We start from the raw sequence: 26954 nt of genomic DNA, 5'->3' as shown, positions 1-26954 counted from the left end.
ACTACACTGTCCAAGGACTTTTGCCACTGCTTTGTGGAGAATTGTTGTGAAAATACAGAATTAAGTAGCTGCAGGGATTCTCTCATCAGACACTATTAGGCCAGCTCCCAAGTGACATTTGTGTACAGCGCAGAATTCGGAACTAAGGGGAAAAAACACTTATTTGAAAAAACATTAACATTTACAGGTAGTTACATTCCATTTAGCAGCTTGTTGAGCCTTTGATCATCTATGAGTTGCCTGAAGCAGTTTGCTGCTGTATGGAAAACTCTAGACCCAGAGAACCAAAGATACTGTAACATGAGCCAGAATGACATTATCACTGAGAACGCAGGAACATATTGTGGGAGGAGTCGGTCTGCCTGAGAAACTCAAGATTCTCCTCGGAAACGCCTTGTTTTTCTTTAGACGTAGTCACTGACTCTTTCTAGCTTGTCTCAAGGTGAGACTTTATCCCAGGTATTTCTTGTGAAGTAAGATTGTTTCAACAGAACCTGAAACATTTTTCCATCACACACTGCCTCACAGTATGTGACGATAAAGCGGACTTCAGTCCTGTTATTTACGTGGAAGAACTGGGCTTGGCAAATTTGGTGTGTTCTGTATGAAACCAAGTACACCTTTTAAACTGCCTAAGAGTTTGATCTATTACAAATATAACAGGACAAACTCTTTTGACCCATGGTTAAACAAAACTCTCCAAGACTGGAATGTAAAAGGACACTGCGTAAATTCTATGGTGAGTTTGAGACCTCTGGGTATCAAGTCTCGGCAAAGTCAGGTCTCCTTCTCACTGTCTCCCAGGCGGAGATTCAAGAATGAACATGGTGGCCGGGTGTGGTGGTTCACACTTGTAATCCCAGCACTTTGGGAGGCCGAGGCGGGTGGATCACCTGAGGTCAGCAGTTCAAGACCAGCCTGGTCAATATGGTGAAACCCCATCTCGACTAAAAATAAAAAAATTCGCTGAGTGTGGTGGGGCATGCCTGTAATCCCAGCTACTCGGGAGGCTGAGTCAGGAGAACTGCTTGGACCAGGGAGGTGGAGGTCGCAGTGAACCAAGATTGCGCCTTTGCACTCCAGCCTGGGCAACAAGAGTGAAACTCTGTCTCAAAAAACAAGGAATGAACATGTCGAGGTGACACTTTCTAGCATGGACCTCCCATTATGGTAGGTTATTCAATCCACCTTAGCAACTCATTTTATCCCAGGAACAAGGGACTGAATTCTATGTGGGTAACATGTACAACTAAAAACCCCTGTGGTCACTGGGTAATAACGCAGCCTTATGTTCTGCACAGTCTAGCCGTATATAGTCGGGACACGTGATCACCTTCTCAGCCTTGTTTTTTTTTCTCTCCAGCCAATGGACTTCAGACTGTCCGAGAGTCTCCACCTAAGACTGAACACAAATCGCCTGCAGAGTTTCGTGTACATACAGATGCAGTAGGTCTAGGATGGAGACCAGATCTCCTGTGTTAAAGAACCTTCCAGGCAGTTTGGACACCAGTGGGGTGTAAACCACACTGTTGAACCACAGAGAGGGGATGACTTTGAAGTCTGAAGGACCATCTCAGTTCTAAAGCATCTAGCACCAGAGTCCGTCCCTCGCAAACTGAGAAACTAGACTTCAGGCTCAGGAAACATCTCCCTGGGTCAGAGTAAACCAAGTTAAGGTGGCAAACTTCCCCCCAAGTGCTTGTTATTGTCAGCAGCATCAATAGGAATACGGTATTTTTTCAGCAGCCCTGTTGCATTCCCAGAGGCAGATTGCAAAGGTCACGTGGCTGTGTCATTTAAATTTCAGAAATACAAGAGACTTGGAGCCATTTATATTAGAGTTGGTTTTGTCAAAACAATTTATGGTACATCTCACACCCTGCATGTTTTATAAAATCCTTTCTATAGGAACGGAGATTATTGTGGACCGACCTGCCACAGCACTGCCTACTACCGGTGACTGCATTCTGTGATATATTAAGTTATCCTGGTTGGAATTCTACTGCTGATTGCCTGGTGCTACATCCAGTAACAAATCACATGTATGTTAAGGGACATCCAGACTGATGTGCGCTCAGAAGGCACCTGCATGAAGTTTTTCAAAAGAACAGTCATAAGTTTTACTAGATGTGACAAACCTTGTAAAAGTTAAATAATGTCACGCTTTATAAGCATTTCATTTAATATGACTGAACACATGGAGGGCATTGAGGATAATATTTAATTTTTTCCATATGTGGATTTAATACCATATAGAAGTTCCAGTCCCAGATTGCTAATTTTCCACCATGTGGTAGCCATTTAGTTGTATTTTTTAAAACACTTACCAAATTACAGAGTCGAGTTTCAGAGGCAGCAGCTACGAGGAGGTTTAGGGTACATGGCAACCCTTTGGCTTAGCCCTGGGTCTCAAGAGGAGGCAGCAAATCGTGACAGTATTTTTATGGCAGCACTCACTACTTTTCATAAGAATGAATGTGAGTTTGCAAAGCCACATGCTAATGCACTTCTAAGAATAGATTTGATTAGTGGGACTCCTTCCAATTCTGACCCGTTTTAGCCACCTACTGGAATACAGACCAGCACGGAAGATTCAGCTTTTTCAGATGTGTCTGTGAATTATAAGGCTTTCAAAAAATTTTTTACTCTGGAAAAGTGAGCTGGACCCAGAGTTTTAATTGCTCATTCTTCAAAGTGAGACTTCAGATATGTCATTTAGCCTCTTTAGTGCTTGTGTATATTTGTATCTTTAATTGCGACAATAATATTTCCCTTCATTTTCATAGCAAAGCAAAGAATAGGCTTAGACAGTCAGGTTAGAGGAACAACACTTCCCAATACCAGCCACAGTTTATCTCCTATGACCATAAACAGGGAATTGAATCTTCTAGACAAGAAAGATTTATTCATTTTCTGTCTTATTCTAAAGTAGCTTTGAGTAGCTGACTCAGCCTCCTGAAGACATTCTTAGAAAGAGACAAAACCCTGCTGGCACGGTGTTTGCGTCAGCAGGTGAAGGCACACGTCGTTCACACCCAGCACCACCATCTAATGTGATAAATGCACAAGAAGGTGCTGTGAAACCTTAACAATCCGTCCAAATGTTAGTAATTATTATTAACCCTGTGAGACTGACCAGATACCCGGAACCACTAGTCAGAGCCTCCATCTGGATTCGATGGTCAGAAATAAGGACACTACGCTGTATACCTATTTGATGATTCATGTCTATCTGGCCCAGGATAAAAAATACCCTTTCAAAATCATCAACTCCTTGGGAGATATGTTTTATCTCCGTGAACCAATTCCAGTTAATTCTCCCAGGCTCAAATAGTTTAGGACCGAGTCTATTTCACACAAAACTGAATACTCCAGACAGCTCACCTAGGAAAACTGAAAAATGCATACGTGGGACTCTCCACAGAGCCTCGTCACACAGCGTGGGCAAGGAAAGGAGCATGACTGTCTGACTTGCAGGTTTGCAAAACCAGCCGGAGCAGCCATCAGAGTTCCACAGTGGGAGACTGTCCGGTGAGAGACTGCCTGCCAGAATTCTGGAAGGGTCTCTCGGCCAAAGAGTATTTAATGGAATCAAAAGTCATATACACTTTTACTCAGGCAAAGAAAAAGTGGCATCTCGTTTTCTATGATGGATTGACTCTCCCAGCCAGCCTCATGGGGCTGACTCCCGGGGGACTTGGAGTGAAACCCTTTCAGCTTTGCATTTAATGGCGTCTTATTCTCCTACTGTTCAAACAGTCTTGTAGCAACCGGCTGTGTCTCTTGGGGTAAATATTCCGACTTTCAGGTACCCACAGCAGTGGCCCAGGCAACAGGCATATGCGATGCAAGGAAGAGGCTTTGGGTCTGCTTGGGTCCTTTCAGTCTTCGCTAATTTCTGCTATAGAGCCACCAGCTGGCCATGTTTCCTGGTGCCTGGTAGATCCTGCTAAGGTGTGCCTGGTGAGGCTGTCATTATTTTCAAGGACAGTGCCTTGTGAGGATGTGGGCCCTTTCCCCGCCACCCCACCCCAAATCTCTTCCATGGCCATGTCTGTCTCCTGGAGGGCTGTTTGTCTATGACCTTTGCAGCAGGGTCACACCCATTGACCATGGTGGCCCCTGCAAGAAGGGCCTCAGCTCCCAGCAGAGCTGGTGACTGTGGACCTCCCCTGTGCCCTCGGGGCCCCAGCAGGCTAACCAGGCTCCCTCTGCCCTGCCATAGCACGTTCCCTCTGTGATCGCAGCTCCTTCCCACCAAAGTTCAAAACAGTGAACAGGAGAACAGGCCTCCTGCCATGGGCTGTCCCCTCAGCCTCGACTCCTCTGTGAGATTTCAGCTGGGAACGGAAGCCACGATGCTCATTCGCTCGTCTACCTGCCTCTCTCCCTCACCTGCTGTGATGCCTGGCAGCGTCTACCTGCCTCTGTCTCCCTTACCTGCTGCAATACCTGGCAGCATCTACCTGCCTCTGTCTCCCTTACCTGCTGCGATGCGTCTACCTGCCTCTCTCTCCCTTACCTGCTGTGATGCTCTGGCCACATCTACCTGCCTCTGTCTCCCTTACCTGCTGCAATACCTGGCAGCGTCTACCTGCCTCTCTCTCCCTTACCTGCTGTGATGCCTGGCCGCGTCTACCTGCCTGTCTTCCCCTCACCGGGCTGCGATGCCTGCCCATGAGGGAAGGGCTCTCCACCTCCTCTGCAGCAGGGAAAGGACTTCCCTAAGGTCGGACTGTGGCTCCCTCCATCCCATGGCTCACAATACAACTCTGTGATCCAGGCTGATCACAGATATGCTAAGAAAGTGAAGGAAACTTAGAAAACTCATTCCCACCCCTCTAGCCCCTCGCTTTTCGGCTTGAGGTAGACTCCAAAGCAGGGGCACGTCACACAGACTCAGGAGGCAGCTGGAAGGTGCTCCTGTAGGCCTAATACGGGATAATTTGAACACCAAAATAATTAAGGACAGTAACCAATTATAGACCTTTTATAAGATCTTGTTAATGAGTCCAAGCCAATAATCAATAGGTAACAAATCAGTGCAGGGAAGAGAGGGATCTTGCTTATAGTGCTACGTGTTGATTGGGAAATGTGGAGAAACAACCATCATTTTGCAGCCACCGTGGTAAACATCAGTTCAGGCACCAACAGATGCCACATCTAGGGGTAAATTCTCATATGATTTGCATCGTCTCTCAGAGATTACAGTGATTCAAGTTACCATGAAGACTGAGGGACAGATGGACATCGCATGCCCCTAGAGAAAAACACACATCACTTCTGACCCGGAAAAAGGAACCTGAACCTAACCACGCAGAGCCGTCAGACAAACTCAAAATGACAAACCGTCTCTTTTTCTAAAACGGACTGTATTCTTGAGAATGTCCACGTCATAAAAGGCAAAAATAGGCTCTGAAATGTTCCAGGAGGCTAGACAAATGCACGACAATCTCTTCCTAGACTGGACCATGTACTGGAGGAAGAGAAAAGCCTGGGAAGGACATTACGGGGTCAGCTGACAAAAACGGAACGCCGATGGCAGTTGGATAGAATGACTGTAGCAACATCAACTGTTCTAAAGAGGATATCCTTATTCTTCAAAAATACACACTGAAGTTTTAGGGCCATGACGAATGCAATTTACTCTGAAATGGTACAGGACAAAAATACCAAGAAAAAGATTAAAACACGCATAAAACGTACATACAATTAGAGAGGGCAAAAGTAAAAAGAGAGAGAGAAAAAAAGCAAATAAGAGAGAAAAAGGAAATTAATGCTAAAAGTAGATTAATCTGGGTAATCAGGTGTCCTATGTACTATTCTTATTTTAGTAATTTTTCTGTAAATGTGACACTATTTCCAAATCAAAGTTGTTGTTGTTTTTAATTTCTCTTTCCCTTTCATGTATTGTATAATTTGGTGGTTTTATTACAACCTGCAATTTCTGAAAATATTAGACTGGTCTATGAATAAATAAAATAAATTTTATGATGCTTTCAAATAATCTTTAACAAGAAAAAAAATAAAGGTAAGCAGCAAATTAAACATTTGAAAAATAAACTACAGATTTACATATAAAAGCATGATCACTGATTTGATCAGGAAAAAAGCTAATTAAAACTATGAAAAATGCAAAATTTTTGTCAGTTTAAAAATAAAAAGGAACATTTTCTTTAGCTAAAATTATGCACAGAGTGAGATTATAAAACATATTTTCACATCATATTTTTTCAAAATCATGTGTTTTCAATTCACAGATATTTCTAGACTGTCAAAATAGAACAAAATGTATTTCCACAGGGAATCAAGTTGTTAGTGTAAACACAATACACGATTTTTTTTAGTCAGTGGGAATTATTGTTTTCTGTGGATTAATAGGCAAGTTATAATAAACTCCTCTTTTCGATTCTATGAAGTTTTAAAGTTTTGTTTCAGAAACTTAAAACTTTTTTTCAGAATTTTGGTGAACCTTTTATTTTCTCTCTTCAGATGCCTGGTATCTTTATGTATTTTCAAAAGAGAAGTTGAAGATGTGGTGAATTTCATGTTTAAATAAAGAAAATATCTTACTATTCTAAATCTTGTGTTCTAGCAGGGATAAAAACTTTAAAGAAATGCAATGAAATTCTTTCAACAGAATTTCCAGGTCCAAAAGGTAGGTGGTGATTATTTTGGGGAGATATTTCTTGCAACCTGAAATTGCACCAGGTAAAGCCCACTCCCAGTTTCTTAAGAGCTATCATGTGGTTATTGCCTGTAAGACAGCTGACAATAAACTGGCTTAAAAGAAAAAAGCTAAAATAAAGTATGTCAAAAAGCTAAAACATAACATAAACACGTAAAAAGTAAAAGTAACACAAAGCACAAGTTTGTAAGTAACTTTTAGACAAAGCCTGCATTTCCTTGCCATGTGGAATAGAACGTGAACCCATGGTAGTTCCTGCTTAAACGAAGATCAAGGTTCCTTCAGATCTATGTGAGGAAATCTCACCCACTGTCTCTTCCACAAGCAACATCGTTTCCTGCGGAACTGAGGATGCCTCGACCTGAGCAACAACTTCTACCTTCCAACCTTCCCCGTTTGAACCTCCCTGGGGCCCTGTCTCCCTGAGCTGTCAGCAGCACAGCACACCCCCAATCACCCACTGAAAACGCAAAAATCACTTGTAAAGAAAAACAGGAAGGTGCAAGCTCACTGTGGGCTGGTAAACTTGAGATACACAGAATCCTTATCTGGTGGCGTAACTTGTGACCTGATTCACGTGAACTCCAAGAGCCACGCCCAGTCTACAAGGGCCTTCAGGGAATGAGAAAAGCTTCTCTTCCGCAGAAGCAATCCTGCGGCACCTTCTCCAGTTCTGTGGGTTCTGCTCCATGCGATAGCATCTGGGACTGTGGTTGTCTGGGGTTCAACTGGGCTGAAATACGCAAAACGGTTCACTCATGTGATTGTTATTGGTGCTGGCCATCAGCTGTGAGCTTATCCAGGGCATCTAAGGGAGCATTTCCACCCCCTTCTACATGGCCTCTCCCTGCGTCTTGGACTTCCTACAGTATGGAGGCAGGCTCCCAAGACTAGGGATCTCAAGGGCAAGCATTCTAAGAGAAATGAAGCAGCTATCACTTAAGGCTTGGGCTTAGGAGTTCCAAATGACATCTCTGTCACGTTCTATCCTAAAGCAGTCACAAGGCCTGCTGGGATTCTAGTGATGGGAAATCTGCTCTGGCTTTTGACAGAAAGGGCGGGAAGCACATGCAGAGAGAGAGGTGGAATGTTGTGGACCGTCTCAGGAGACCAGCCACCACACTGCGTGTAATGTAATGGGGAGCCGAGCAAGAAGACACCAGGCAGACGAGAACAGAGGTAGCCTTTATTGGGCTTGCGGGCGAGGTTCACCGGTCCTCTAGGAGGAGGGCTGAGGAAGTTGCACTCAGGGCAGGTATCGGGGGCCTTTTATAGGGCGAGGTAGGCGGGGTTTGTAGGTTTCAGTTTCTGAGGAATGACGTGTCCAGGAGCTTGCGCAGAGTGGGGGTGTTTTGGCGGGCGCGGGCTTTTTTCACAGGCTGAGAGTCTTAGCAGGAAGTGAAGGGCAGGAAGTCCGAACAAAGGGCCTGCCATGCCAGGTGATACCGCCATGTTGGGTCTAGATTCCTGCCTAACACTGCACAGCTGACGTCCGGCAGCCCTGCCCAAGCCCAGTGGCCTTGCTGATACCCATTCCCTCAGACATTCCGTTTTTGGTTTTGTTTTTGCTATTTTTGCTAAGTTCACAGTCAAATTAGGGTAAGTCCGAAGTCTCCCAAGTCACCCGATCCTCAACCTCATCGTTCTGGCAATCTAAAAAGGAATCAAGGTCTACCTACTCACATTTACATACACATTTTAAAAATAATTCTTCCCTTAAAGCCGATCTTTAAATCAATCATCCTTCTGCATTTTAGCTGTCTGGATGCCAGTCTTATCTTTCCCCTATGGTCTTCTCATTTGCCAGTCATTATAAATTAGCATGTCAAAAATTCACATTTATGTAGCACAACATCACATCCATAATATAATTCATGCCTTCAACGAAAGAGTTATGCTTCAAAGGCAGACGTCATTAGTAAGTGGTGGAATTTCACATGTGGTTAAAACTTCTTTTTGCCAGTAAAAATAAAACACTCACGAGTAATACTTTAGAGCCGTTGTTAACCTCTTATAAAATACAAAAGGTAAGGCAGAAAAGGAGGAAATAATGTTTCTAATCTCTGCTTAATCTATTCCCACTGTGGGCAAATCACTTTTCCTTAGATTTATGAGAGTTTTCCTATAAATGTGTGACACTGCCTTTGAGTAATTGCTACCTAATAAATAGCGCTGGCTTCCTCCATGTTTTATTAGTGAGAGAGAAAACCTTCACCAAATAGACTCGTTTCTAGTTGGCAGTCATCCTCAGGATGTCTATGAGGACTTCACTGGGTTCAAGGTCAGAAATGAATGAGCTTTGGCAGAGAGTCTGCAGGTGGCCTAATCTACTCCGCACAATGCTCTAGGGAAAGATGAAACCCTCTTACAAAGCAACCTTCTCTTCCAGAAAGGGGGACTATCCCCCAGGGTGGCCATGCCGGACACCCAGAGTGCTCGGATGCTCAGAGAGTAATTGGAAGTCAACTACCTGTTTAAGCACCATCTGCTTCTGACCACCACATATGACAAGCTGTAATATATTATTTAAAAGTTCTAGAGTTAACAGGGTGATAGGTAGAGAAACAATTACAAAAGGAATATTCTTATAGATAGACCAAATGCTAGGAAGAGTTACATGGGAAAAAAAAAGACATGGTTGAAGTTAGAAGGTGTCAGTAGAAGTGTAATTAACACAGTCCTATAATAAGTTGCAATATTGGAACTGGACTCTATATCTTGTCATGTCCCTTGTCTTATGTAATCCTCACATGCTTCACACTCTTTAAAATAAGTTTGAATTTTTGTATTAATTTCATCTTTAAAGTGTTTTCATATTTTTTCATGCAGCCCTGAGAAGACATGAGGACAGGAATTATTATTCCTGTTTTACAATGAAGAAAGCTAAAACCAAAAGTCTTCTTAGATTCTAACCTCTAAAATTAGCTCTCTGAACATTCCCTTAAAGGACCAAGTCTAAGCAATTTCAGCAAGAAAATGAGTTTGCACAGATACTAAATTTGCTTTTTTACTGTTTTATTATATACTCAAAACAGAATGGAAAAAGACATCTTGAAACAAATTAAAAGAGAGTCAGCCCTCGCTATGCATGGGTTTCTCATCCTCGGATGGAAACTCACAGATGCGGAGGGTCAATTGTACTATTTTCCACCTGGCTTCAGCCACCTGCAGACGGGGAGCCTGTGGACACAGGGCTGCCTGCATATTTGCCTCATGTGGACACTGGGAATCAGACCTCCTCCCACGCTGAGAGGAAATTATTCCAGTTAAGAAGAAAACAGTGTCTTTTAAAATAAATGTAACTATTGAAAAGCACAAGGTGTCCTAATTACCAGTAACATCCTTTAATGAGATAAAATGTCTTAACAGGCATCAAGAAAGAATTCAATGTCCACCTCTCAGTGACTGCAATTATATTCAGTGACAAGATTAAGTGAAGTAACCTAATCATTTATTGCATTTAAAACGCTGGTATCACAATTTGGATAATGTATTTTTGAAGGGGGATAATGCACTTTTAAGTTCTAAATTAATATTTGCAAAGAACTCAGAGCCCCCTGTGATGTGCAAGCTGGATTGATAAAAATGATCTGAAGGACGACGTCCACCCAGCCGAATGAGGGTAACCCTAGGGAAGCAAAGGGGTCCAAGATCACCATACGATACAGGGCACCAAAACTGATTAATTTTGCTTGATTTTCAGGCAATCTGAATATACCAGCAGGATCCAAACTGTTCTAAAATATGGTCTCACTGAAACAATTTGGTTTTGCTAGCAAGGTGGAAATGAATTCATCAAGTTTGTGTCACAAGCAGCCACACAGTGTGAAAACAGCCAACACTTCTCCTGTTGACTGACATCATTTCACGGATTTAACTTTTGTGCTTCCAAGCCAACCTCTGTATCCTCTATACAGGCATTTTACATTTCGCTTGTCACTCTCCACTCTCTAGAAGCAGAGAAGCAGCTTTTCGAGAAGTAGTAAAGTTATGAGAATAAGCTGGAAGAAATGTTTCGGATAAAGAGCTGGTAACATTTAAAGCAAATTGCTCTGGCGTAAATTCAGTCCTGTACTAGCCCCATCTCATAGATCACAGAGTAGGCGGTTGGTGAAGTTGATGGGATATCGATTCCAGCAGGAAAATAAAGGGCTATAAAACAAAAGATGATTAACATGAAATCGTTGAGTAAAGCAAAGTCTTAATAGACTGGGAGTTGTTAAATGAAAGAGTGGGTGAGAGGACTGGGCTCTCAGATCGCTTACAACTGAATTCTTTTCATTGTGTATTAAAATTCTCCTGTGTGTTTTTACTCTCCTGTATATTATCAATCCGTATTCACCCCGTGAAAAACATCTGAAATTGCATGTGGGGAAAAGTAACCAAATCCAGGACACATCATCAATCAGAGCGAAGGCAACTCAAAGCAACGGCAACCGGGGCCTTAAAAACCTATAAATACTTTCCGAAAACGAAGATTTTTTCATTTCTTTCATTTCACAAAGTCCCACTAATGTTTCTCTACACACCATGTGCAACTCTTTCTTAATAAATTCTGCTGCAATGCAGTTTACAGGCTGATTTGTTGCTTAAAATATGCAGTACTCAACAAACAGATATATTTCTAAAATACTCTTGTAGTAAATTTCCAGAGCAAAGTAGTTTTTTGGCCAAAATTACTCTACGAAGGAAATAAACACCTTATTCCCTCCATCCTCCATGCAGATGCACACACACTATCACATCACAGCCACCACATCACCACTGCTGCGAGCACACACACCATCAACACCACATCACCACGGCCGATAGTACGCACATCACCATGACCATCACATCACCACTGCCGCTAGGAAACACACCAGTACCACCACCACCACATCACCACTGCCGCTAGTACACATACCAACACAACATCACCACTGCTAATACACACACCACCACCACATCACCACTGCCACGAGCACATACACCATCAACACCACATCACCACTGCCGCTAGGAAACACACCACCATATCACCACTGCCGCTAGTATACATGTCATCACTCCATTACCACTGACACTAGCACACACACCACCATCAACACCACATCACCACGGCCGATAGTATGCACATCACCATGACCATCACATCACCACTGCCGCTAGGAAACACACCAGTACCACCACCACCACATCACCACTGCCGCTAGTACACATACCACCATCACAACATCACCACTGCTGCTAATACACACACCACCACCACATCACCACTGCCAAGAGCACACACACCACCACCACCACCACATCACCACTGCCGCTAGTACACATACCACCATCACAACATCACCACTGCTGCTAATACACACACCACCACCACATCACCACTGCCAAGAGCACACACACCACCATCAACACCACATCACCACTGCAGCTAGTACACACATCACCACTCATTACCACTGACACTGGCACACACACAACCACCAGCACATCACAACTTCCAGTAACAAAAACCACCACCACCACATCACCTCTGACACTAGCACACACACCACCACCACCAGCACATCACCACTGCTGCTACTGCACACACCACCACCACCACGACCACCACATCACCACTGAAACTAGTACACACACCACCACCACCAGCACATTACCACTGCTGCTACTACACACACCACCACTACCACAACCACATCACCATTGCCGCTACTACACATACCAACATTACAACATCACCACTGCCACTAGTACACACACCACCACAACAAGCACATTGCAACTTCCAGTAACAAAAACACCACTACCACCACACCACCGCTGCCCCTAGTACACACACCACCACCACATCACCACTGCCGCCAGCACTCCCACCACCTCAATTCCCTCTAAATATTATTACACAAGAAGCTCCTTTGCCCAGGAAATCAGGCATTCTTCAAGACTTCATGGTTTCGTTACACAAGGAAAGAGGTAGCTTTTGTGAAACCGAGTCAGAGCTATTAGGGAAGTAAGTAGAGAACTTACTGTGTCTAGTCAGCTGCTCAGAACCGAGAATTAAAGGGACAGCCTTAGGAGTCCTTATGCCTGCTTTCCAGAGCAGAAACGCTCATCGCAATGGAAAATTTCAAGTTCCTGCTGATGGAAGGACTTTTTTCCAGAATCCCTCAAAGGACCTGCAGTACACTCAGATAAAAAGTAAACAAGGAAATATTAAAACAAGGTTTGCATTGAGTCCTACCTTGGGGGAGCTTCAGCTGAACTATTTATAAAGACAAAATCATCCTTGAGATGGTTCTAATCGTTACCATTCTACACAAAATATCAATGACTGAAAACACCGTTTGACATCAGCAAGATTTTATGAAAAGACTAATTATACAAGGCAAGTCGTTTCAACTATTTACTTTCCCAATGTTTCTCTTCTACCCATTTCCCAGGAGTTTTCCCTTAACTTCTGTGGATTATCATGAAACGCCAAATCCAAGTTTCATTCTTTGGACATACACCTCTCTAATTTAATGCAGGGTTACCCGACACAGCAAATAAAAATATAGACTACCTCATTTAATTTTAATTTCAAAAAATGATTTAAAATATTTTAGTGTATGTCCCATGCGCTATTTAGTAAATACTTACAACTTTTAAAAGTATGTGTTGTTTACCTGAAATTCAGCTTAATTGATGTTTTGGGTTTTACCTGGTAACTTACTCTAATTTTACTCACTGATGATTTACATGGTATTTTAGAACTTGCTCCATCATTAAAGAAAATAAAACAGCTGTCAGGGATAGAGCAGCTGGAAAAATCACAATTTGTAAATAAGAAAATGTACATGAAGGCCCTTTATAGGTTTATATGTGTAATACCAGTAATTCCCAATGGGTCATGGCAAGAAAGAGGGAGGGGAGAATTAGAATATTGAGCGTTTACCTGAGATTGAAACCACTACACTGTACAAATATTATGCAGTTCCGTCCCGTTTTTATTTTCATCTTGGAGGGCAGTGGTTATAGGCACAAGCTTTGGAGTGAGACTGGCCTGTTGAACCATGGCTCTGCCTCTTCCTAGCTGTTTGATCCTAGACCAGGCATTTAACCTCCCTAAGCCTCCACTTTTTCATACTTAAAATGAAAGCGACGATACCCATCTCATGTGGTAAGCGAAAGCACTAGCAGCGCCGTCCTCTTTCTAAAGCACTGGAACTGACCTGGCTTCAGGGGAGCCCTCGTGAATCGAAAGCTATTATTCTTATCATATTGTGCAAATTGTTTCACCATGTCCGTTCGCAACAGATAAAGCTCCCTGGCAGTAATCGTCACACAAAATGTTCCTCCCTACTTTATCTAGGAGCTCAGTCAGCCGGGGCTCAGGGGAGAAAGGCCAGCAGCCCCTCGAAACTTGCAGAATATCCGGCTCTAGAGAAGCATTTATCCTGAAAAAAGTCAGGACTCCAGGGAAAGTCAGGCTCCATTCACAGTCATTTCTCTCCTCCTCTGGCGTCGTGCTGACTCTCTTTAGAATCTCTCTGGATGGAATTCCTTCCCAGCTCCAACGCGCAGAAGCAGCGAGTCTGTCCAGTCTGTAAGTCGAACAGTCCTTCAATAATTCCACTCCAGGGCGTGCTCTGCGGGGTCAGAACCAGTGCTTCAGTGTAACAGGCCTACACATTTGAAAGCGGTTCCTCGCAGCCTCGCCCTGCTCTTAGAAGTCAACGCTCCCCACACCCAACCCACCGCGTAACAGAACAGCAGACTCAGCCAAGCGCCCTCTCCACGGAGGAGGAGACAGACTCAGCCAAGCGCCCTCTCCACGGAGGCCAAACCCCCTTTCCACGGAGGCGAAGGAGACAGAATCAGTGGAACCCCCTCTCCGCGGAGGCGAAGGAGCTGCTGCAACTGACCGAGGGGCCGTCCAGTGGCTCGGAGGGTCCGTTCAGCCTGTGTGGGCAAAACCCGTCTAATCACTGACCCTGGAGGCTTCCACTGCATTTTCAGGCGTATTACCTTCTTAGAGGAAACAGGACAGCTGCTTCCCTGAAAGAAACGCTGGCAAAGCCCAATTTGTGAGATGTGTTTCCTTTCAAAGGCTGCAGCTTACGGGCAACATGGATTTTGCAGAACCAACTTATAATGCAGTTTCAAACCCACCCAAAATCTGGAGTTTCTCTTGAAGATTTTTACCTTCTAACATACTTGAGGGAGTGAAGAATTACTCGTAATATTCTTTGCTGCCTACAGTGCCAGCAGATGCCAGCACTGTGAAAACTGCTGGAGGTGGCGGGCGCTTTGCCTCTGTGCCCTAAGCCCACATGAATATTTTCCACCTGATCACTTTTAACCTTTTAGCAGACACCTAGAATTATACCGCGGAAGAGCAAATAGATAAGTACATAACCTCCTGAGGTTTCTTACAGAAAGAGAAAATGTTTTCCTAGGACTTCGTAGTGAAAACGCTTTTGCAAAAATTTTGACCACGAGAAAACTGTGACATAGAAACATTATGACAGCAAAACAAATCTGACCTAATCGAGTCCATCTTTGCCTCTAGCCTCCAAGCTGCCCTTGCTCATCCCTGAGTGGAAGCCACGCTAACTGTGGGAGGAATTTAGGTAATAGTTTAACTTTGAAACAAAGATGACAACAGCCCTTCCCTGAAACAACCCCCTTCTTGCCTGGAGACCAGATGACCTTTGGAAAATTAACAAATTAGCCACAAGATTAGAAATTATGGCTCAGGAATCATGCAGCCAGGGGCCACAAAATCGCTCACCTCTCCAATTGTTCCTATGGATAACATTACTATTGTAAAACTAAGATTGGTGTTCAAGGTAGTTTTCAAACTCCGAATTTTGATGGACCAGCTGGCACCACATGGAAGGGTAAACTGGCTCATCTGGTTTTTGGCCCCCACCCAGGCACAAGCCCAGCACAAGAGGGCAGCTTCGACTCCCTGTCATTTCATCTCCAGCCTAACCAATCAGCACGCCCCATTCCCTAGCCCCACCCCACCAAATCAGCTTTCAAAATTCCTAGCCTCTGAATTTTCAGGGAAGTTGATTTGAGTCATAAGAAAGCTCCAGTCTCCCTTTTAGCTGGCTCTGCGTGTATTAAATGCTTTCTCAGTTGCAATCCCCTGGTCTTGATAAATGGGCTCTATCTTGGCAGCGGGCAAAAAGAACCTCTTGGGTGGTTGCAGTGGTCTGTTTATTCCAAAGGTATTCTCATTTCCAAACTCATTAGCAGAGAACACCCACACAGGGACAGATGCACACCCTTGGTTTTCATGGCATTCCTAAGATGTTCTTTCAGAAACTATCCTTTCCCCTGGTGTTTCTGCAGAGGAGATGACTAGATGGTAGACATATTACACCTGCACCTCAGTGGTACCCGTCCTTCCATCCTCCACATTCCCCTCCAAAGCACTCCCTTCCTAGTCCTCTCGCTAGCCCCATATTCAATAGGGAAACAGGGAGAACTACGGGTGATAGCAATTCTTGTCCTATGAATTCTGTCCTCTCACCCTCTGTCAACGTATCCAGCAGCACTGCTCAGAATGTCTAGGGACTGATCTATCACCCCTTCAAGTGCACAGGTTAGGAGGTGGATAATAACACATGTGTCCCTTAAAAATTATCAATAATTTTGATTATCTTCAAAATTTAAGGTCGAGAATGCTAAGATGGGAAGGATCTGCCAGGTCCACCGCTAGGCAGTGGTACAGGGCATTAAATATCACGATCAAGATCCTTGCTCACGAGGAGCAGGAACTCCACGTATAAAATGTCTGAATTTTAGATTTTCAAGGTGTGTAAACACGTTAAACCACACACAGGTATTTTTTGGTACGGTGCAATTGAGATTTTTAAATGCCTAGTATTTGCTTATACTTCCTTATATTTAGTGTATCATGCCTTTTAGATCAATGCAGAAATTTAAAAGAACACTTCTGACCAGAGGTGGGCAGTGACCCATCTTAAGTGGGACCGAATATCCCTGAATTTGGCTCTGAAAATAAGCAGAGGTGGCCTAGCAAGGTCACACTTTAAAACAGTGATAAGCAACAGTCCTTAACCTCTCTGATCAGAAATACAGGTCTTATGTGAAAAGAAAAAAGGAAAACAAAAGGTAAAATCTCCAGAAAGAAGGCAAACGCCTGGAGCATCTGGGGCTGCCTTGTTAAAACACAGCCGTGGGAATGCTGGGATGTACTTTATTGCAGGGACGGCACAGACATCTAATATACCTAACTATAATCACATGGCTACTGCTTCTTTAAGTTCCACGTTGGGCGATATTAAAGAGAAAAAGAAAAAACCCTCTTCCAAGGAGGTCACTGACTACAAAATAGGTACTTTATATCCTCCTCAAAAATCAACTCTCCTTCAAAGCTAATGTGTCCACCCAACCCTCTAATCACAGAGTTGGCTCTCCTGGCAACCAGCCCCATTCCGAAGCTATCTACGGACCCATCAGGGGTCACTGCCATAAACCCAGACACGGTTGTAAGTGGCTTATTATGAATAGAAAAGATGGTCCTCTCACCCCATCTCTTAGGAAATCACAAGGGCTGTGGGAACTCTGTGCAAAGAACCTGGGACGAAGGTCAAATATATATTCCTCAGGATGTTGCAGTATCACACCGCTGTTTAGCACGACAGCAGCTCGAAGCAAGAAGCCTTCCTCTGAGTCTAGTAGGAATGAACACACCACGTCGCGATATTGAGATTCAGGCGTCACGTTTAGCCTACAGTGGGAAACACGAAACTCGGGACCTAAAGATTGGCTTTCTTTTTATCCCATCCTAACAACACCCAAGCACAGAGTCAGTATGCTGGGCACTGCGATGGTAACATCAAACAAAACTCACGTGCTCAAGGACCCTGTTCTACTCTGTGGATCAACAATGGTGATAAGAAGTACAACAAATTGTAACTTCTTTTTTTTTTTTTTTTTTTTTTTTTTGAGATGGAGTCTCGTTCTTTTTCCCAGGCTGGAGTGCAGTGGTGCAGTCTCGGCTCACTGCGACCTCTGCCTCCCCAGTTCAAGCGATCCTCCCATCTGAGCCTCCCGAGTAGCAGGCACGTCACCACGCCCGGCTGATTTTTGTATTTTTAGTAGAGTCAGGGTTTCACCATGTCGGCCAGGCTGGTCTCAAACTCCTGGCCTCAACTGATCCGCCCACCTCAGCCTCCCAAAGTGCTGAGATTATAGACAGGAGCCACCGCACATGGCCCAAATTTTCTTGATAGATCTAATCAGTCAGTCAGAACAAGAATTGTTGAACACGGAACACACCTTAAATACTAGCAGGGTGGGCAACTGTGAGATTCATGTGCTCACTGCTCACATGCTATGAGGTGCCTACTCTGTGTCGCCTACTGGGTGGTGTGTTCTAAAGGGTGGAAACAAGGTCTCCCTGGCAGCCTGGCAATGGCTTGTAAACCCCAGGCCCCGCCGCCCCTGCCGGAAGGTGTCTCACTGCATTTTTCAACATTTGGGCTCCATCAGCCACCTCCAGCCACTCACCCACCAGCACTCACATGTGCAGTCACCTGCAAATCAGAAAAATGTTCTTCTCACTCGGTCCCTGAGACAATTTAAAACTGCATGACTTGTCTCCAGCATCCGCGGTAACCAAACGGCTAATTGGCAGCATGGGCTGTACTCAGTCCTGTTTTCCTTTGTCCTCCAGCCTGACCCCCTCCTACCCTAACTCACTCCTCCCAAGCTGACCGCCGGGGGCCCTGCCAGATGCAGCTATGCCCCCACCTTTACTATTGTTTTTTGAGACAGGATCTCACTCTGCTGCTCATGCTGATCTTCACATCTTTTAAACCTCCTTCCCTCGCTCATTTCCCTTCTTCCCTCCACTGCTTCTGAAACCTGCCCAAGGTAACAGCTAGTTAATTTTAAATGAGATTGAGGAATTCTGCTTGACTTCTTCAGGTCGTATATTTGCGTTTGTTGAATGCATTCTCAGCAAACAAACCTTGTGCAGTTTGCTGTAGGTGGTACCTGTTCCAGCACACACAAGCCATGAGTTCAGAAAGCAAACGGGGCAGAGGCAGCACAGTCAGCGGTTAGCACCAGCTCCAGAAGCAGGTGATTTGGGTTGGAATCTGCTCCACAGCTTAAGAGTTCTGCAGTTTCCCCTCTCTGTGCTCAGTCTCTCATCTGCAGCTGAGAGCCATACACCTGACTCAGAGGATTGTTACAAATATTAGAGGAACTGATACAGGTAAGGAGTTGAAAACAGTTTCTGCTAAGAACACAATCAATGTCACTTACTATGTTACTATCAGCAAGACGAATGACCCACTTTGTGAGGCCCAGGACAAAACGAAAATGCAAGGCCCCTTGTTCAAACATCATCAAGCATTTCAAGACCATAGCCACACACCATTAAATCAGGTACAGGGCCCTGCTGAGCACAGAGCACTTGTGAGAGCACGGCCCCACACTCGCAACACCAATCCTGCCTCCCAGGTTTAGCACAAAAACACATCATTGCCCTAACATCCAGGGACTCTTCTGGGCGATCACTGAGGAAAAAAAAAAAATCCTGGAAACCCATCTTTTGTTTGCCTTTGTGAGAGCGGGGACTGGCAGGAAAACATAGGCAGCACTTCCCAAAAATACAAATAAAATTGCCCACTGCGGTGGCTCACGCCTGTGATCCCAGCAGTTTGGGAGGCCAAGGTTGGTGAATTACCTGAGGTCAGGAGTTTAAGACCAGCTGGCCAACATGGCAAAACCCTGTCTCTACTAAAAACACAAAAATCAGCCAGACATGGTGACGTGCCTGCTACTCGGGAGGCTCAGGTGGGAGAATTGCTTGAACTGGGGAGGCAGAGGTTGCAGTGAGCCGGGATTGGATGGTGGCAGGCGCCTGTAATCCCAGCTACTCAGGAGGCTGAGGCAGGAGAATCACTTGAACCTGGGAAGCGGAGGTTGCAGTGAGCCAAGATCGCACCACTGCACTCCAGCCCGGGCGACAGACTCATCTCAAAATAAATTAATTAAATAATTTAATTAACTGTAATACCCCCTACCCCCAAAAAATCTCAAAGTAGGTTCTGCAAATGGCCATAATTAGATTTTTGATGGAAGATCAGGAACAAAAATCACTTTGCATATTTCACTAAAGCTGCTCTTCAGTGATGAAATCTTATAAGAAATCCATAACCTCCTGCAAACAAAAACTTTTACGACATGAAAGGAATGTTGGGACAACAAAGTAGATTTGTAGTAAGTTTGGATTCCTTCTCAGATTAAAAAAAAGATGGCTCTTTAGATTCATTTATTTTTAAAGGCATATCCTTTACTGTTTGTGTTTCGATTGCCTGTCAAACCACAAGAAAATAGAGCCTGAGTCCAGAGCTACATAAACCAGTTTTACTTTCACTGGCAATTATAGTTTTTTAATCTTTTTTACCAGTTCATTTTCAACCTCTTTCTATTTTATCACTTGCAATCAAATCTCAGCAATTTTCTATACAAATGTGATCAAATGCCTTCCATTTATTTTAAAGATCTAAATTCTGATGAAATAAGACTATGTGATCAATACAAATAGTGTCCTGTATTCAGTCCCAGATCCTTGGTTGTAAATGATCATAGGACAGTATCTACCCAAAGGCCGAATCACCAGATGAGAGGATGGTGTCTACACAGAGGCCGAACCTCCGGACAACAGGACGGTGTCTACACAGAGGCCGAACCGCCGGACGACAGGACGGTGTCTACACAGAGGCCGAACCTCCGGACGACAGGACGGTGTCTACACAGAGGCCGAACCGCCGGACGACAGGACGGTGTCTACACAGAGGCCGAACCTCCGGACGACAGGACGGTGTCTACAGAGGCCGAATCGCCAGATGACGGGACGGTGTCTACACAGAGGCCGAACCTCCGGACGACAGGACGGTGTCTACAGAGGCCGAATCGCCGGACGACGGGACGGTGTCTACACAGAGGCCAAACCTCCGGACGACAGGACGGTGTCTACAGAGGCCGAACCTCCGGACGACGGGACGGTGTCTACACAGAGGCCGAACCTCCGGACGACGGGACGGTGTCTACACAGAGGCCGAACCTCCGGACGACGGGACGGTGTCTACACAGAGGCCGAACCTCCGGACGACGGGACGGTGTCTACACAGAGGCCGAACCTCCGGATGACGGGATGGTATCTACACAGAGGCCGAATCTCCGGACGACGGGACGGTGTCTACACAGAGGCCGAACCTCCGGATGACAGGACGGTGTCTACAGAGGCCGAATCGCCAGATGACGGGACGGTGTCTACACAGAGGCCGAACCTCCGGACGACAGGACGGTGTCTACAGAGGCCGAACCTCCGGACGACGGGACGGTGTCTACACAGAGGCCGAACCTCCGGATGACAGGATGGTGTCTACAGAGGCCGAATCGCCGGACGACGGGACGGTGTCTACACAGAGGCTGAACCTCTGGAGGACAGGACGGTGTCTACACAGAGGCCGAATCTCCAGACGATGGGACAGTGTCTACACAGAGGCCGAATCGCCGGACGACAGGATGGTGTCTACACAGAGGCCGAACCTCCGGACGACGGGACGGTGTCTACACAGAGGCCGAACCTCCGGATGACAGGACGGTGTCTACAGAGGCCGAATCGCCGGACGACGGGACGGTGTCTACACAGAGGCCGAATCCCCAGACGATGGGACAGTGTCTACACAGAGGCCGAATTGCTGGAACCAGTTCACACTGCTTAGTACCAGATCACAAAATCTTTATGAGTCATATGACTTTTTCCCTTTTTCTTCCCTTCACATCTTAATAAAAACACATTCATTTTCCAAACTCATCATTTCCAGCAGCATTCATTTCAACCACAATTTCCTGGCCAATCTATTCATTCAGGTCCCATTTTTGGAGTTTGTATTTGAATACGCTGCACTAAAGCCAGTAATTTTTGTACAACTGGTCTCATCTGCTACATAACCCCTGAGAAAAGGTTAATATATCCTTATACATTCTCAAGTTCCAAATCTCTTCCTATTCCATGAGCTTAAAACTGTGTCAGGTAATTTCGGATCACTGGAACTATGGTTCCGTGCCGTGTCCCTCAGCTCTCTCCTATTCTATTTTCCGTGCCGTGTCCCTCAGCTCTTTCCTATTCTATTCTCTGTGCCGTGTCCCTCAGCTCTCTCCTACTTTATTCTCCGTGCCGTGTCCCTCAGCTCTCTCCTATTCTCCGTGCTGTGTCCCTTGGCTCTCTATTTTCCTATTTTCCATGCTGTGTCCCTCAGCTTTCCCTTATTTCGGTTGACAAGACTAGTATTATATTAATTTTCAGGTTCAAAAAAAACAGACAAACTTAAACATTTTTAGCATACCTCTTATAATTCTCAAAAACTACATTTTTTAAAAAACCTTCCTCTGGAATCAAATTATTTAAAAGTCTGATTTTTACACTTTTAGTAAAACTAGTGAAGAAATGTAGTGTTCTATGGTCTTTAAAAATCCTCTTAGCAAGCTATTTGTATAAATAACCTCCCCTGACTCATGATTCTTGGGCTATAAGGTGACACACCACCCCACCTCCCATTTAATTCTTGGGCACTTCGTCTCCGACAATAAGATAAATAATAATTGGGAGACGATTTTTAAGTTTACCCAAGCGCACTGCAATTCCGATGGTTTCTGTACATAACTGTCAATGATGGTGACCCTGAGACAGGACCCTGGGGTTCATTAGGAGAAATGACACCTGCCCTACAGTCACACATTCCCCCCACCCCAGTTGCATGCAGTGCCATCACCATGGCTACGAGATGTTTATATCCTTAGTTCCAGACCACAACCACTGGCAAAGTGAATGGGGGTCCACAGTCACGCAGGGAAAGCACAGGACTTGGAGAAGTGGTGGCCAAATGAGAAACTCAATGCGGGTGGCCCACAAGTCTCTCTTCAAATCCGTGAGAGGGGCCCTTAAGGGGAAGAGAAAAGACCATTGTCGATGAGAGTTGTTGTGTGCGTCTCCCCCAGCACCCTGGGGACTCGCCGAGAACAAGGGCCTTGTTTTCCTCGCCCTTTGTGCCTAACACGGTGCTGGACACACGCTGCAGCCTGTAACTTAGGGTGACTCGATCAATGATCTTGTCTAGAGTGGGAAGTCGCTGGGAGCAGTGGTGAAATAAGACCCTGAAAAGGAAGGTTTTGTTGGCAGAGAAAGGGATGGAAGACAGGCCTTAATGGGAATGACAACAGGAGATTGCTGACCTCTGAGGGACTGATGGGAGTGACAAGGAAAAAGCAGTAAACTAGCAGAGTGATGGGAAAGGCACCAAGGACAGGTTTCTTCTGCTTTGCAGTTTTTACCAGGGCCTCCCCTTGAGGAAGGCCGTCCTCGCAGGCCCAACATGTCTAAGGTAAAAAGGGTCTGAGTGCTCACCAGTCGCAGCAAAATGGTGGCGCATTAAACGTCGGGACAGTTTCAGCCGTGGGGTGTTTAATCAGCACTTATGGGAAGGGCTAGAATAGTTTCTGGTGGGGAATCTATTTTTTCTTCATAATTGACCTTCACCTCTGAAGGTCTAGTCCCGATCAACAACCCCCATAGCTGCAGCAGGCACTACGGCAGAGGCTGCGTGGAGAAGAGACCCAGCAGAAGCGGTTGGTTATTGACAAGATACAATGGCCAACCTGTATTTTCAGGATGCACTGAATGAAATCACCTTCCTTAGAAATGTTTGATAAAATATGCCATCTTTTATGCTGAGAAAAGAATTCAGACACAAATGAATACATATTGTATGATTCCATTTATATGAAGCTTGAAAACCAGCAAAACCAATCTATAGCGACACAAAGCAATTGGTGATTTCCTGGGGCTGAAAAATTACTGGGGAAGACTGACTGACAAGGGGCAAGAGGGAACTTCCAGAGTCACACAAATGTTCCACATCCTGGGCACACCAGCACACACATTTGTCAAACCACGCTGAACTTGATCTTTAAAATGTAGGCCTTTTATTGTATATAAATTATATACCCCTTAAGTTGATTAAAAAGAAGCTGTCTTAACTTTAGAATGTGAAACCCTTCAGAAAGTTCTAAAAATTCTGCACAATTAGTACTGAACACTAGGATACACGTGGGCAACTAATCCTACACAGCTCAGTGCAGGACAAACAGAAAGGTCTTCCTGCAACATGCAATCTAGATGACGAAGAAATGACATACCTCAGAGACCTCTCTTTTCCCCCCGTTTTGGCTTTGATTTTCATGAATTACGAAGTAAGGAAGATTCGGAGTGAATACCACAGCCATGATGCAAAATATATTTAGTTCGTTGAATATTAACATTTTACCATAACCATAATGTACATTTAGTTTGTTGATTATTAATATTTAAGTTTCCTGTATGGAAAAAAATGTATGCATATATAGTTCTCGTTCTACATCTAGGTTCATTCATTCTATCTACTGGTCCTTTTATTGCCTTTTAAAATCTGGTGAAGGAATTTATAAGATGACTGTCTAGACCAGAGGAACTCAACTGACAACGGAAGTGATGATTCTGGCAGCCTTACCCTTTACAGACGGTGTTTCACAAGGTCTTGCTCCTGTCGAGGGGTGAGTTGCTTCATGTCTAGGACAAGCCCAAAGTATCCTAAACCAAACAGCACTTACAGGGCCTGCCTGTCTCTAGGCAGCAAAATGTTTTTGTTTATTGGTGTTTTTATTTTTGTCTATAAACGTGTCCGTTTTTGTCTAATCTACAGACCATTCTTTACTGAACACCAGGAACAAGGCATCTTTCAGATGTGGCAGAGCTCAGTGCAAAAGCACTGACCTGACTGGTAATTTGGAGACTTGGGTTCCAATACTGGTTCATCATTAACCAGAGGCATTGCTTCAGGCAAGTCAAGGAACCTCTTTAGATCTAATCTGTAAACTAGGGGAAAAACAATAAATGAAATATAAGAGAAGATTCCTTTAGCTATAGAAGCTTATGATTCTATATGTCAAAACCCCCAGAAAATCTTAGACATCACCTAGACCTTTAAAGATCAGACTTCCCTACGAAGGCATTCAGGACCCTTTAAGACACGTATAAACCCACAACAATAGACCTCATATGCCTGGAGGCTTAACTGGCCCAGGTTGTTGCAAATGACCAAGTTTCTTTCTCTGATATAGCTGAATGGTATTTCACTGTGTGTGTATAGACCATGTTTTATTTATCCAATCATCTGCTGATGGTCGCTTAAGTTGATACCATAACTTGGCTATTGTGAATAGAGCTGCAATAAACACGGGAGTGCAGACGTCTCTTTGGTGTAGATATGGTTTTTGTGTCAATACACAGAAGTGGGACTGCCAGGTCATATGGTAATTCTATTTTTAGTTTTTTGAGGAACCTTCGTGCAGTTGTCCATAAAAGTTGTACTAATTTACATTCCCACCAATGGAGTACAAGAGTTCTCTTTTCTCCACATTCTCACCAAAATTTTTAAATCTCTTCTCTTTTTTTTAATAGTCATGTTGAGCGGTGTGAGGTGCCGTCTCATTGTGGTTTTAATTTGCATTTCCCTAACAATTAGTGATAGAGTTTTTTCTTTTTACATATATTTGTAGGCATTTGCATATCTTCTCCTGAAAAATGTTTATTCAGGTCCTATGCCCATTTTTTTAATTAGTCTTATTTGTTTTCTTTCTAGAGTTGTTTGAATTCCTTATGCATTTTGGATATTAGCTTCTTATCAGATGTATGGTTTGCAAATATTTTCTCCTAATTTGTAGGTTGTTTCTGTTGTTTCTTTTGTTATACAGAAGCTTTTGTATTTCATGAAATCCCATTCATCTTTTTGCTTTTGTTGTCTGTGGTTATAGAGTAAAATTAAAAACATACTTGTTTTTAATTATGATGATTGGATAAATAAAACATGGTCTATACACACACAGTGAAATACCATTCAGCCGTATCAGAGAAAGAGGCTTGGTCATTTGCAACAACCTGGGCCAGTTAAGCCTCCAGGCACATGAGGTCTATTGTTGTGGGTTTATACATGTCCTAAAGGGTCCTGACTCCCTTCGTAGGGAAGTCTGATCATTAAAGTGCCAGGTGATGTCTAAGATTTTTCTGGTGGTTTTGACATACAGAATAATAAACTTCTATAGCTAAACTACAAACGAATGTCAGGTAGTTTTCTCCCTGTTTTCTTCTAGTAGTTTTACAGTTTCAGATCTTATGCCTAAGTCTCTGACCCATTTTGAGTTAATTTTTTCACATATGAGAAAAGGGTTCAATTTAATTCTTCTATATATAGATATCAAATTTTCCAAAAAAAAATTTATTAAAGATATTATTCATTTTATATTGTGTATTCTTGGCACACTTATAGGTTTTTTTTTTAAATCCTTTAAAATCCTTTGCATTTATTTAGTTTTATAATTGATCCTTTGCAGAACCTGGAGAGGGCTTGTGGTTTTAGACTTGGCTGATTGCCTTCCGAATTCTGATTCTGTTGCCAATTGTTTACTGAATCCAGAGGTTTATTTGACCAGAATATACCTTGTAGTGTGTTCTCCCATCAAGAATCACGTATTATCTGGTTGACTCTCCCTAACTGTTTCATGTTGGCAGTCTTTAATGCTCAATGCCTAGATCAGGGGTCAGCAAACTCAAGCCACTGGCCAAATTCTGATAATCATCTGTTTTATTTGGTCTATCAATGCAGCCAGACTCATTTATTTAATAATTATCTATGGCTACCTTATTGAAAATCAACTGATCATACATGTGTTGGGTTAGCTTCTTTCTTGGCTCTCTATCTGATCCATTCATTGATGTGTCTAGTTTTCTTTTTTTGTTTTTTGATGTGTTTATTTTTATGGCAGTATTAAGCTGCTGTAGTAGTATAGTTTGAAATGAGATAGTGTGATGCCTACAGCTTTGTTCTTTTTGCTCATGATTGCCTTGGCTATTCAACGTTTTTTGCAATTCCATGTGAATTGTAGTTTTTTTTTTATTTCTGTGAAAATGGCATTGAAATTTTGACAGGGATTGTATTGAATCTGCATAATGCTTTGGGTAGTATGTACATTTTAGCAATATTAATTCCTCTAGTTCACAAGCATGGAATATCTTTTTACATCTCTTCACTTTTAGTTGATATGTGTTTTTAAAAGTGAGGTGAGTATCTTGTAGGTAGCATATAACTGGGTCTTGTTTTAATCTATTCAGTCACTCTGTCTTTTTATTGGAGCATTTGATACA

General features: G+C 43.8%; 1 long non-coding RNA gene across 1 annotated transcript in view; it reads right to left on the bottom strand.

The window, feature by feature from the left end:
• The window catches only part of LOC126955467 (uncharacterized), a 55803-nt gene that overhangs the window by 15907 nt on the left and 12942 nt on the right, over window positions 1–26954 (bottom strand). Inside the window, exon 3 of the long non-coding RNA XR_007725933.1 lies at window positions 12707–12855. This is a non-coding gene — a long non-coding RNA (uncharacterized LOC126955467). The remainder of the gene's footprint in view (window positions 1–12706; window positions 12856–26954) is intronic.

The sequence above is a fragment of the Macaca thibetana genome, chromosome 5 (genome assembly GCF_024542745.1).
Source record: "Macaca thibetana thibetana isolate TM-01 chromosome 5, ASM2454274v1, whole genome shotgun sequence".
Taxonomy (NCBI): Eukaryota; Metazoa; Chordata; class Mammalia; order Primates; family Cercopithecidae; genus Macaca; species Macaca thibetana.
The sequence above is the reverse complement of the archived record's forward strand: the minus strand, read 5'-3'. Positions and strand labels throughout refer to the sequence as shown.